The sequence below is a fragment of the Sceloporus occidentalis genome, unplaced genomic scaffold (assembly GCF_023333645.1).
Source record: "Sceloporus occidentalis isolate IW3139 unplaced genomic scaffold, rSceOcc1.0.p SCAF_3, whole genome shotgun sequence".
NCBI lineage: Eukaryota > Metazoa > Chordata > Lepidosauria > Squamata > Phrynosomatidae > Sceloporus > Sceloporus occidentalis.
The window spans coordinates 58,385,732-58,399,782 of NW_028316983.1; positions in this window are offsets into that span (position 1 = coordinate 58,385,732).

Below are 14,051 nucleotides of genomic sequence, written 5' to 3' on the forward strand. Positions count from 1 at the left end.
AAGATTACATTCAAGGGCATATGGAAATACAGTGTGCCCGTGTCATACGCGGGTGCACTTTGCATGGCTTTCAGCATATGCTGAAAGCCGTGCGGGGAGGAAGAGGCAGCATGTCCCATAGGGACGAATGGGGTGCACACTGCCGCACCGCCACATACACAAACCCCATTCATTTCTTTTTTTTTTATTTTTATTGTTAAAATATACACAATTATGATAACAAAAATACAATACTAAAATGGCAATAACAACAAGAACAAAAATAAAAACAAACAAACAAACAAAAAGAAACAGAGAAATAATACAATAAAAATGAATAGACAAATGTATCATATATACATACTTATTTACACCTTATATCTCATTCATACATACATATACTACTTTTTATATAATGCAAGCAGTATTTCTAATGAGGAGCAACCTTACTTAACTCCTTCTAAACCTTCTTAAATCATCCTGCTCTTCCTTTCTTCCTATACTTCTATCCATCTCTCACTCTCTCTTTCTTCCTAACCTGAGTTATCTACTTGCTCTTACCTTCTTCACTTACCATAACACTTTATCTACTTCCCAAACATCTCCCTTCTTGCTCTTCATTAGTTACAAACAAATACACTCACACTACAGACCTAACAAACACACTATCTTTGACTTCCTCCTACCTTTGCAATCTGTTACATAATATATGACTTTCCGACAATCACCATTAGCAGCAGTGGATCCAACTTTCCTCAGTTGTACCATTATCTCCCGTTGTATTAGATATCACTTAGCCAGCCTGACTAGTATTACATTTTAAAGATATCACTGCTATTTCACCCCATTGCCTCTCCAAAAATTCGATCACCTTCCCCCATATGTCTGTCACATCTTTCTTTACATCTTTTCTTAAAGCTTGGGTTAAATTATCCATTGTGATAGCTTCATAGATTTTCATTATCCAATCTTCTAAACTTGGACATTTGTTATTTTTCCATTTTTGCGCAAAGCAGATTCTAGCTGTTGCAGTCATATAATAGAGGATTTTCTTATCATTTCCCTTAAACCCCATTCATTTCAATGGGGCTCGAGCATACATGTTATTTGTTTTACGCGGGGACGTCCAGATCAGATCCTCCACGTAAACAAAAGGTGCACTGTTTTTGGGAAAAGGGAAAAGAGACTGTGAGAAAACTCTGAGAGCTTTGGTTGGAGTGTAAAATGGTCAGCTTCCCCTTTAAGTTCTGGAAACTTAAGTTCCCCTGAACATCTTGAACATAATCTGTTCAGGATCTCATTTTTAAATTGGTACCCCACCTTGTTCCCCACTACCACCACACCTCACTGCCATTGTCTTAGCACACTTCTTCTCCTCTTGCTTCTCAGTTTGTACAGCCAGGGCTGCTTTACAAAGGAAAGGAAAGCAGACAGCCCCCCAAACCTACAAAAAACTATGGATACTGGCCATGAAAGCCTTCGACTTCAAACTGGAAGAGAAGGGCAATGAGGATAATAAAAGATATGGAAAAAAACATGAGGAGAGGTTGAAGGAGTTGGGCATGTTTGCCTTGGTGAAGAGAAGACTGAGAGGTGATATGACTATACTTTTCTGAGTACATCAAAACTGTAACAGACAGGAGGGGGCAGGACTGTTCTCTGCTATTCCATCACCCTATGTTCCAGAAGGATAGAACATTAGAAGGAACTTCTTGACATTAAGAGTGCTTCAGCAGTGGGACCAATTGCCTATAGCACTGGTAAGATCTCCTTCTCTGGATGTCTTCAGAATAAGGCTAGGCAGCTACCTGCTGGAGAATCTGTAGTTGGAGATTTTGCACTGAGCAGTGGGTTGAACCTCATGGCCCATGAAGCCCCTGCCAACTCAGTGATTCTATTATCCTTTTCACTTTGGGCTCTGACTGCAGCCACTGCTGGTTTGGTATAATTCACTCCCAGCATGCACCTGCCCTGTAACAGATGACCTATGATATAAGCCACCTTGATCCTGGTGGAGAGGCAGCATATAAATGTTGTTGTTGTTGTTGTTGTTGTTGTTGTTGTTATGACTGTCAGCTGAAGAAAGAGTGGCCATCCTTAAAATACTGACACTTTAAAGGTCAGAGAAAGATATGGATACACAGATATTTCTCTGTGATACAGCTCTACGATAAGTTCTCATTATTTCTTTCTTCTCTAAGAGAAAAATCACACATTTTTTGTTAAATCAATTGAAACATTTGAGCTCTGCCAAGCAGGGCTTGTATGATGATTACTTTCTGTAAGAATAAGTGGGCTGATATGCTAAATGAAATCAGTAGAATTTTCCTATGACGGTGATAATAATTAGAAATTGTTTTCAGTTTAGGTTTCTGCTGTGACAGGAAAAGACATTTTAGAAGTGGGATTGTTCTGCTTTACTGGGCACGGAGGATTTCCACTAGAGGGAGCTTTCTGCTACAATAAACTTCTCTTTCCTCTGTTGCACAAGCTCTTCCCTTCTTCAAAATAAACTACTCCAATAGTTCACTGAGTCTCTGAATATACTAGCTGGAGTTGTTCTTCCTTTTGGAGGATACATATGCAAGATCACAAGCGAGCCTTCCATGTGAGAATTGTACCTGGGCTGGTCCTGTCATTGGGCAGAATATGGTGGCTGCCTCAGGGAGCAGACACTAGAAAGAGGAAAGTAATTGTGAAGCATTTGGAGCACAACTCAGACTTTCTGGACTTTGGCCCTGAGGATCAGCCTTCAAAGAAGCAACAAATATATTTAATGACTTTACTACCAAGATGAAAAGTTGGTATGGAGAGGGAAGGATTGAGCTGGGGTTTAGGCATGGATAAAAGGATTGTGAACATAGGCAGAGGTAGGAGTCAGGTTGCTAGACTACATGGAACACATGGGGACAAATCTTACATAATCTGAGCTAATACAGATTAGAATTTTTTTTAAAAAGAATCTCTGTAAGGACAGAGGGGGAAATGCAATGAGTCATGGTACTTCTAGATGTGGCTTTTATTGTACAATTGCTGTTCCTCATTCATGGAATTTTTACAGGGGGTCCATTTTCCCCCACTGCTTCATTTGCCGTTTCTCTGTTAAGTAGGAAACAGCGGCACAAAACCTTTTCACTGTTAGTTCTAGAAGGCACCTGTTAAAAATCACCCCAAATCAACTAGATCAGTTCCAGTTCTTTGCACTTCATTTGGAATGCTGAATGTTGATCCAGAGGAGCATTATGAACAGCATCAAATTTACTTCACCAGAATGGCAGCTTTTTTTTAGACATGAAGTCAGTCTGTGCATAAAATAAGTTCTCATCATTAACTTTTTCCTTGATTTACATTTCTTATGATTGCACATGTGCTCAGATTGCCATCTTCTTATTAAGATCATTCTATTCCTCCTTGGCTTTCTGTGAACTCATCTCTTTAGTCCCTATTGCCTGTTTGTTTCTCTTCCATTAGAGCCCCAATATTCCATCGCTAGACCTGTATCCACGCTACACAATACTATCAATCTGATACCACTTTAATTGTCATGGCTCCATTCTATGGAATCCTGTGATCTGTACTTAAATGAGGTTCTTAAAACTCTATGAAGCCCTTGAAGCATTAAATCTCTCTAGCAAGAAATTCCAAGTCCTTCACCAAGTCCCTCAACAAACTAGAAATCCCAAGATCCCATGGCAGTTCACGTTGTTATAATTTTTTGGTGTAAATACTCTTAAGGCACATGACAACCTCAGCACTTGCACACAATTACACTAGAATCAAGATGCACTCATTTTCTACTCAGTTTTTTTAAGTTCTTGACAGTTTGGGGAAATGGCCAAAAGCCAAAGAACTCTGTGTGTGTACATTTTCTCTTAATATCTGGGGGGAAACCTATTTCAAGTTTAAATGAATATTAGAAATCTAAAGGAAGATACTAGGGCGGGTTACAGACCGCCTATTTGGGGCAGGCTGTACCCGCCCCTTTCCCCGGTGTATCGGGGCCACAGCGGCCAGAACGGCAGCCGCTGAGGCCCCGATCTGCCGCTTTCCAGGCTGTGGGGAAGCGGCAAAACGCCGCTTCCCCGCAGCCTGAAAAGGGGTGTCCTTGGGGCTTCATGTCAGGGATGATGGGAGTTGTGGCTCTTCACCTCTGGCCTGGAACTCACCACCTGGTTGTGCACCACGCTGACCAGTTTTGGCCAGTTGTTAAAGCTTTGCAAGAGTTGCAGAGAATAGGCTGAAGACCCTGACAAACTCTCCAAGCCTTCTCACTCTTGCTTCCACAGAAGTCTTCACCCTTCTTCATCAGGGTCCTGCTGGTTCTTGTAGCTTCACCCAAGACACCAGACAACTCAGTAGTCTTATATAAAAGATCTACTTTATTCTACTATATACACAGCTCCAAACTATCCAACAATACTCAACTCCTCACTCTCCAATCCACTACTACTACCCACTGCTACTACCCACAAAACATACTGGGATTCATAGTCATTATTATAGTCAAACCAAGGTACCACCTACTGTGGTCTGTTTCCACCCAGTAGGCGTGTACGTCATTCCCATTGGTTCTCTTGTTTCTATCCAGATTAGATGATTTCATCATCTCATCCTTGACCACTTTACAATTGTCAGGTGTGTCCAATTATTCACTATGCATTTCTTGTCCTTGGCACTCAGGACTTGTTAATTCTATTACCATGTACACCTGTGTGGTTCTCCATTGGCTTCTGCTGAGTCACTCTGACTCTCACATACATGTTTTATTTCAATCACTGTATGTCCCATGTTGCTTTTTCCTTAACAATCCCCTCCGAAATAAAATATTGTATGTGACTTAAAATGTCATTCCAACCATTTGTGTTAACCTTTCATGTTTCTCCACTGTTAGTGCTTTCGTGAACAAATCTGCAATGTTATATTGTGTCTCTATGTACCTTAACTCTATTTCTCCTTTTTGTACCATGTCTCTTACATTTTGGTATCTTACACCCACATATTTGGTTCTGTTTTTCAAACTTTCTGTTTCAGCCATTGCTATGCATGATTGTGAATCTTCTTGAATTTCCACTGGTACTCTGAAATTTTCATTCAGGTCAATTAACAATTGTTCAATCCACTGTACCTCGTTCACTATTTCGTTCAGTGCTGCAAATTCTGCCTCAGTTGTACTTAACGCTACGTTTGTTTGTTTTCTACTTCTCCAAACTATGGGACTTTCACTATACTTGATTATCATTCCTGTGACTGACTTCTTGTCTCCTGATTCTGATGCAAACGAACTGTCAACAAAACAATCTAGATCAGCGTTGCTGCTTCTTATGATCAACTTCTTGTCTAAAGTCCCTTTCAAGTATCTCAACAAATGTTTCACGGCTGTCCAATCCTCAATTTTAGGATTAGAAACTCTTCTAGATAAAATGTTCACAGAATACGCAATGTCTGGTCTAGTGTGGCAAGAAATGAACTGAAGAGATCCTATTACACTCCTGAAAAATGTCTTGTCCTCAAAATCTCTGGTTGTTGGCTCAGAAACGAAACCAGTTGTCATTGGAGCTTTTACTATCTTGGCACTCTGTAGTCCACACTTTTCTATCAAATTCTCAATCTTTTTCTTCTGACTCAATAAACAATGTCCCTCTTGTGTCCACTCAACATTGATGCCTAAATAAGACTTCAACAAACCTAAGTCCTTTAAAACAAACTTTTCAGACAATTCTCTCTTCACTGTTTCTATGTCCTGTTTTGACTTTGCTGCCACGCACAAGTCATCAACATAAATCACTAACACTATGTCTCCTTTTGTATATACACAAGCATCTGCCACGCTTCTCTTGTAACCTAGCTTCACTAGCTCATCATTGATACACAAATTCCAAGCTCTAGCACTCTGTTTCAAACCATACAATGCCTTCTTTAATCTATAAACTTTCTGACTTCCATTCTCTTCAAAACCTTGTGGCTGTTCCATAAAAATTTCTTCATCCAAATTTGCATTTAAGTAAGCCGTTTCAAAATCAAAATGCTCTACTACTAAATTCCTTCTTGCTGCTACAGCTAACACCATTCTCAAACTTTCTGGCTTTGCTGTTGGAGAATAAGTCTTATCATAATTCTCATATTGCTGTTGTGCAAAACCCTTAGCTACCAATCTTGCTTTGTACTTAATGCTACCATCAGGCATTTCCTTTCTCTTATACACCCATTTACAACCAATCACTTTCTTATCTTTGGGTCTATCCACAACTTCAAAAACATCTTTGTTCACCAAGCAACTAAATTCACTATCCATTGCTTCACACCATCTTTCCTGTTCTTCCCTAGAAAAGGTTTCCAATTCTTCAAAACTTTCAGGCTCTTCTATAACTGTACAAGCTCTTGCCTGTGTCACAACAAACCTATCTGGTGACTTTCTAACTCTGTGACTTCGCCTGGGTACGAATTCTGTCGATCTGCCTCTCTCCTCATCACTGTCTGCACTAGTAGATGTTGTCTTTTTGCTAAATCTTTTGTCCTCTGTCATCCTAGTAGTTACTGGTCTTGTTTGTGTCTCCTCATCTGAGGTACTACCACTACTGCTGGTTGAGGCTTCTGGCTTGACTGATACCCCTCCGTTTCCTGAAGTTGGTTCAGTCTGTGCTTGCTGCTCACTTGAGCTACCTAATCTCAAAAACACTTCTTTGTTTGCATGCAGCTTGTCCCAGCCAGCATGTCTCTCAAAATTTGCAGACCTGGAGTACTGTATCTCTTTTCCTCTCATTAGAAACTTGTAACTGTTCCCTGAATAACCTAGGAACATCAGCCTTTTGCTTTTTGGTTCTCCTTTCCTTCTGAAACAGGCAGGTATGTACACATGTGCAAATTGACCAAACACTCTTAGATATTTGAAATTTGGCACTCTCCCATACAAAACCCTGTAGGGAATGTCTTCAATCTCAGAGTGGTACATCCTATTACTTATATGTATTGCAGTCAGCGTAGCTTCTCCCCAGAGACTTTCACCTACGCCTGCATCTGCCATCATACATGCAGAAATCCTTTTGATGTCCTGGATTTTTCTCTCTGCTAAACCATCCTCACTTGGACAAGCAGGATTTGTGGTTTCATGCCTTATCCCCACTTTCTGAAACCAATTGTACAGTTGGTTATTTAAAAATTCGCCACCTCTATCTGTGACAATAGTCCCAACTTGACTATCAAACCTTGTTTCTATCATCCTGACCCATGCTTTTAAACTTTGTCCAGCTTCTGACTTATTTTTCAGTATTCTTACATATGCAAATCTTGAAAATCTATCAACAATTACCAGAAAATATTTGCTTCCCCCTAGTGACAAACAATTGGCTTGGGCTACATCCGCATGTACATATTGAAATGGTCTCTGAGCAATCCTTTTAGACTTCTTAGCAACTGGATATGCTCTGACCTTCACTTGGTTACATACAGTACAGTCTAAATGATTTTTACATTCTGCCACTTTCAAATCTGGACACATGCTTATTAAACTCTTCAAACACTTAAAGCTTGCATGGCCAAATTTTCTGTGCAGTTCATGTATGCAGTCTTTGTGCAATGGAACATTATCTATAGTATTAGCATTCTCTATCTTATAACTATCAACATTCTCTTCCAGAAAATAAAGCTTATCTTTCTTTAAGCCTATGCCACGCAGTTCCCCATTCAAAGTTATTTTACACAGGTTCTTTTCAAAAGTTACTATATAGTCTCTGTCTGTTAATTTGCTTACTGATAACAAATTGTTTTCTAATTCCTTAACATGCAAAACATCATTAAAGTTTTCTTTCAGCCCTGGAATGTAAACTGTTCCCATTTGATTCACAGTACTAAGCTCATTCCCATCTGCCAAAACTACGGCATTAACATTTGCTGGCTTTCTCTCACTAATTAAGTTAATGTTGTTACACATAGAGGACGAAGCTCCTGAATCTACAAGCCATTTAGAGTTTGCTTTTTGTTTTTCCTTTATCATTGTTGCAAACCCCTTATTATTATTCTTATTGTCCTTCAAAAATGGCGGCTTGGATTGCTTCTGCCTCTGGTCATGTCGAGGTTGCCACCTGCTCTGTTGCTTGCTTCTATCAGCAGCCAAAAGATTACAGTGCCTCTGCAGGTGTCCTATCTTTTTGCAGTAGAAACATCTCCGTTGCTCCCTTGAAGAAGCTGCCTGGACCATCCCACGCACATCAGGCTTGGCTTGCTCCCTTGGCACAGTCCTGGAAGTTGCTGCGTCATCTCTCTCAGACAGTCTCCTCTGGTTTTCTTCCAGAATTCTGGCCACAACTAAGTCTCTCGTTAATTCTTCAGTTGGTAAGTTCTGCAGAGCATTTGTGATGTTGCCCCAAGTAGAGTCTAGGGACTCAATCAAGATGTAACACTGTTGTTCTCTGCCAATTTCCACGCCTCTAAGCTCAGCTTGCACAAACAAATCTTGCATCTTTTTCAAATGCTCCACGACACACTGGCCCTTCTCCATCTTTTGCCTATATATTCTTTTCGACCATAGCATTTTTGCAAAGGCAGTAGAAGGAGTGTGTAATCTTTGCAAAGTGTCCCACACATCTTTGGCGGTTTCCTTATCTCTAACGTCGTTAATCAAGTCTTCTTCCAGCATTAGGAAAAGACAAGCCTTTGCTTTACTATCTTTTTCTTTCGTAGCTGCATTAGCATCGGCTGGCAGCCCGGCTAGAACAGTGTCCCATAAACTTTCTTTTACAAGCAGAGACTGGGCATAAATCTTCCAGGTGGAATAGTTGCTTCTATTCAATTTGCTAAACTTCAAAATCTCCATTTTAATTTGTGCAGTGACTCAATTGACACAGTCCTTCTGAGTATGCACAGCTGACCCCTTTTGGGCTTAATCAAAATACAGGAGGAGTTACTCACGGAGCTTATCAGTGCAGCGTAAAAAGCTTGCTCTGATCTGTCTTCCACTCTCTGGAACTTTCAGCTTCTGTGGATGCTGGGTGCTGCAGTGACTGGGCCCATAACCCTTGTCAGGGATGATGGGAGTTGTGGCTCTTCACCTCTGGCCTGGAACTCACCACCTGGTTGTGCACCACGCTGACCAGTTTTGGCCAGTTGTTAAAGCTTTGCAAGAGTTGCAGAGAATAGGCTGAAGACCCTGACAAACTCTCCAAGCCTTCTCACTCTTGCTTCCACAGAAGTCTTCACCCTTCTTCATCAGGGTCCTGCTGGTTCTTGTAGCTTCACCCAAGACACCAGACAACTCAGTAGTCTTATATAAAAGATCTACTTTATTCTACTATATACACAGCTCCAAACTATCCAACAATACTCAACTCCTCACTCTCCAATCCACTACTACTACCCACTGCTACTACCCACAAAACATACTGGGATTCATAGTCATTATTATAGTCAAACCAAGGTACCACCTACTGTGGTCTGTTTCCACCCAGTAGGCGTGTACGTCATTCCCATTGGTTCTCTTGTTTCTATCCAGATTAGATGATTTCATCATCTCATCCTTGACCACTTTACAATTGTCAGGTGTGTCCAATTATTCACTATGCATTTCTTGTCCTTGGCACTCAGGACTTGTTAATTCTATTACCATGTACACCTGTGTGGTTCTCCATTGGCTTCTGCTGAGTCACTCTGACTCTCACATACATGTTTTATTTCAATCACTGTATGTCCCATGTTGCTTTTTCCTTAACACTTCAAGCCCCAAGGACACCGCGCGGCGGCGGGGAGGGGGAGAAAGGGGCCGCTTGGCCCCTTTCTCCCTTGCTTCACTGGGCGCAGCCGTCTGAAGGCTGCGCCCAGTGAAGCAAAGCGGCACCGCAAACCAGGAAGGAGCTCCAAAACGGCGCTCCTTCCTGGTTCGCGCTAAGGGCGCCCTAGGCGCCCCGGCGCGGAGCAAGGACGTCATGTCCGTGCCGCCCCGTATAGAGGCAGCGCGACTATGACGTCCTCATGGCAGCGGCCATCTGGAACGGCCGCCGTCATTTTTTACGCGCAGAGCACGTATTAGGGTTAGGGAGGTGTGGAAGCACCACACCTCCCTAACCCTAGTACGCGCTCCACACGTACTTTCATGGCAGTGTGTAACCCGCCTCGGATTCTCAAACACTTCTAAGTTTTTCCTTTTTCTTTTCTTTTCTTTTAAAAAACAATCTCCTGATCTTAAATTAATCTCATAGTTAGTCTTAAAACTGAATTATGATATTTGAATAGCTGAGACATAGTGATACTTTAACCTCTGACATCTTACTAGGAACTTAATTTTTAAGTGTTTTAGGAAACACTTGAAAGGTTTGCTGATAAATACATAAGTGCTTCCATTTATTCTTCCATCTCTTCGGGTTCTTCAGAGACTGCCAAACTTGCTGTGCTTGAAATAGGCTTCCATCTGAAACCCAGCAAGCAGCCCAGTCCTTTTGTAAGTGATTAGAACAGCACAGAAGCAAGTTGTGGTCACCACAACAAACTTCAGGTCAGTATAGCTACAAGGTGATGATAACCTTATGTTCCCAAAGAATGGACTGAACATTATTGTTGAAGACAGTATTGATCAATCTGTGTTAATGCCTGCACTCCTGAACAGACATCTCAAAGGCAATATGCAGTGGTAGCTTGAGGGGTCCATGCCAGTGGTGAATCTGCACTGGGTTTTAGTCTAAACCAGACATGGCGAATCCATGGCATGCATGCCAGTGTTGACATGTGGAACACTCTCTGTGGGCATACGATGTTCTCACCACCGGTGAGGGGAGGGAGGGAGGGAGAGGAGGAGGTGGAGGAGGAAGCAGTGACAGTTTTGGCAGTCTCGTGTCATCAGCCGCCCTCTTGCCAGTGAGAGGAGGGAAGGAGGGAGGAGGAAGAGAAGGAAGAAGTGGGAAGAAGAGGAGGAGGAGGAAGAAGAGAAGGAAGAGGAGAAAGAGGAAGTAGCAGCAGCGGTGGCAGTCCCATGCCACCAGCCATCCACCTGCTGCCAGTGAGAACTGGGAGGGATGGAGGGAGGAGGAAGAAGAGGAGGAGGAAGTGGTGGTGGTGGCTCCATGCCACCAGTGACCCACGAGCCACAGGTGAGAGGGAGAGAGAGGAGCAACAGAAGGAAGAGGAAGTGGCAGCAGCACAGTGTTTTGTCACGGGGGGTTGGTATTGCTAGCCTGAGGCTGAGAGGGTGTGTCATGTGTGTGGATCTTCAAGTCATTCCTGGCAACCCTAAAGTGAAACTGTCATGGGATTTTCTTGGCAAGTTTCATGGGTGTGTGTGTGTGTGTTACTATTGCTAGCCTGAGACTGAGAGAGTGTGCCTTGGGTTTTTTTTCTCCTGGAAGTCCTGCCCCAAGAAGTCCACCCTTGCCCCGTGGTAGTGCTGCACCCAAAAAGTCATCCCTCCCCTGCTCTAGATGACACCCAGTGCGGGAACGCCACTGAGTTTGGGCACTCGGTCTCTAAAAGGTTCGCCATCACTGTCTAAACATTAGAGGAGTTATCTAAATGCAGGATCTTTCCCCAAAATTATGTTCAGCACCTTGGATAGCTCTTTTAAATTCAGGCTAAAGCCTTGAATGATTCACTCTTCCAGTTTTATAGAAACCATCAGCTACTGCTGGCAACCTAAGCAAAAACAGCTGGCCAAAAGTCTGTGTCTGTGTCTCTGTTTGTGCCTGTGTGCACATGTATATCTCTCTGTGTGTGCATGCTCTCTGTAAAACAATGTTCTGGGACTGCTTCACATTATACAGTTATAGCACCATGATCCCACTTTAACTGGCATAGCAACATCCCGGGAATTCTGGGGTTTGCAATTTGGTGAGCCATTAATGCTCTCTGGCACAAAATTTTTAATATCCCTCCATAAACTGCAAATTCTAAGATACCATAGGATGAAAATTGGCAGCTAAAATGGAATCATGCTGCTGTAATTGTGTAGTGTGAAAGAGCCCCTAGTACTTCTTAAACAGCATCAATGATGATGGCATTCCTCTGACTTTCCTTTCTGTTCTTCTTGTTCTATCTAAGAATAGCTGGTGTCTTCACACTAGCTGGTGATGGGATGGAGATTTTGCCAACAACAATATTTATTGTGGTAAGCTATCATTGTTGTAATAATGTATTATTTTGTAATTGTTGTAATAATGTTGTATTTTGCAGTGGGCTGGTCTTGAATGAGAAAGTAAAATCTATTACTTTACCCGAGTTTGCAAAACGATTTTGGTCTAGAACTTTCAGAGCCCTTCAGCCAATGCGTGTTGGTGATATTCTTCATTTTCTTCTTTCAGTGAGGTTTAGTGGATAAACAAAGCCCAAAGGCTCTAATAACTCAGACATTCTTGGAGTTGCAGTACAAAAAACAAAAAATTTAATCTCTGAACTTTACAAGAGACTGTTCATTAGTGGGAAGGAAAACTGCTAGAACTGGTTTGGATTAACACAGCCACCTGTGTTTTTGGACTCTCCTTGGGGTGCTGTCTATGGAGATTATCATGAAAAGTGCATGTACTTCAAAAGTTATCACTACACCATTGCCCCACTTACTACATTTTGGCAGTCTTTGGGAACAGTTTGCCTCCCATTTAGTGGCCATTTAGAAAGGTAAGGGGTGGACGGCTTTCTCCACTTGTTGTGGCTTATGCCTTCTTTTTAAGTAGCTATTTCAACCACTTTGAATCAGGCAATCTACAGTACAAATGCCCAGCATGCTATCTCCACCTCTCTTGGCAAGTGTTTTGTCAGAAGAGAGGTAAGTTTCCAGTCAAAACAGCAAAGTACATTTTCCCACTAGGGAAGCACTACCTCATGAATGGTCAACTTCTGTTGTGAGAAAGGAACCCCATGGAAATCCTGCTCACCCTAATTATAGCCCATGTCTATAGCACATCCAATATGGCACTTGGGAAAAATCAGTCTTTTGGCCAATTACCCTAGCAATGCTGGCTGGTAGATTCTGTGGACTTTGATCAGAAAAAAGTAACTTGTCCAATGTTATAACTAACTATAGCTGTTTCCGTCTTGAACTTTGGGGCATCTATCCAGAACCATTACTTATAGTGCTGTAAGCAGCTAATCAAACTGTACTTGACTTCAGTGCTGAAAGGAGCTTAAAGGTGTCAACAGTGCCAGAACTGGACAGACCCCTATTGAAACAAGGTTGACCTGTTTCTTGCTTCTGTGCTTCTGCTTACTCTTCACTATTCAAGGAAGGAGAAGGGGGAAAAAGAAAATGTTGTTTGTCAGTACTTGCAAATGTCAGCTGAGAAGGTTGGGTTTGGGTGTTCTTTCTCACCTGGAACAGAGGAAGGAGGAGTAAAATCAGGAAGGGAATCCTTACTGTCTCTCTTCAGCAATCTCATATAATGGGAATTGCCTTCAAGTTAGCATTCAAGGTATCCAAGGGCAAGGCTTAACTGAAAAGGCAGGATCCATGGAGAGTTTAGGTTACAGGTCAGTTCAGGTCTGATGCTTATCTTTCCTGGGATAAAGAGAGAATCAGCTAGGGTTGAAGCAAATAGTGATGTTAGGCAAGAGCCAGTGATCCTGTGTGATGTATGGAATGAACAGAAGAGACTGGACAAAATGAATAGGCATAAAGTTCAGTAGAACAGAGACAAATAGAGGGGACCAAATGGAGACCAGCTCCAATAACAGTTTTTTGGGTTTTTTTTTTTTGTTTGTTAGAGTTTCATGCAGTTGAACCATTTGATTCAAATTTTTCAGTTCCCTCAAGTTGGAACTCATCAGTGACCTGGCAAGTGCACAGGCCCCCAGGTGCAGAGTTGCACAATTGCGAGTCACATGGTGTCAGTGTCCCCTTCTCCTCCTGTCCACCCTCACCTTCACTTTTCCTGATTATCTTTATTACCTTTATTTATTTTTCTATTTCTTTTCTTTCTTTCTTTTTGATTTCAGTCACAGTAGCAGAGCTCTGGGACTGCATGAAAAAAGTGGGAGGAAAAATGTAAAGGCATGCCTAAGGCAGGGAAGCAGGGTTAAGAGAGAGTCAGGAAGAGAACACAATAGGATCATGTAAATGAGAGGAGGTGTAGTGATGGCTCCCTTCAAGAGCGGTATGTCCCCAT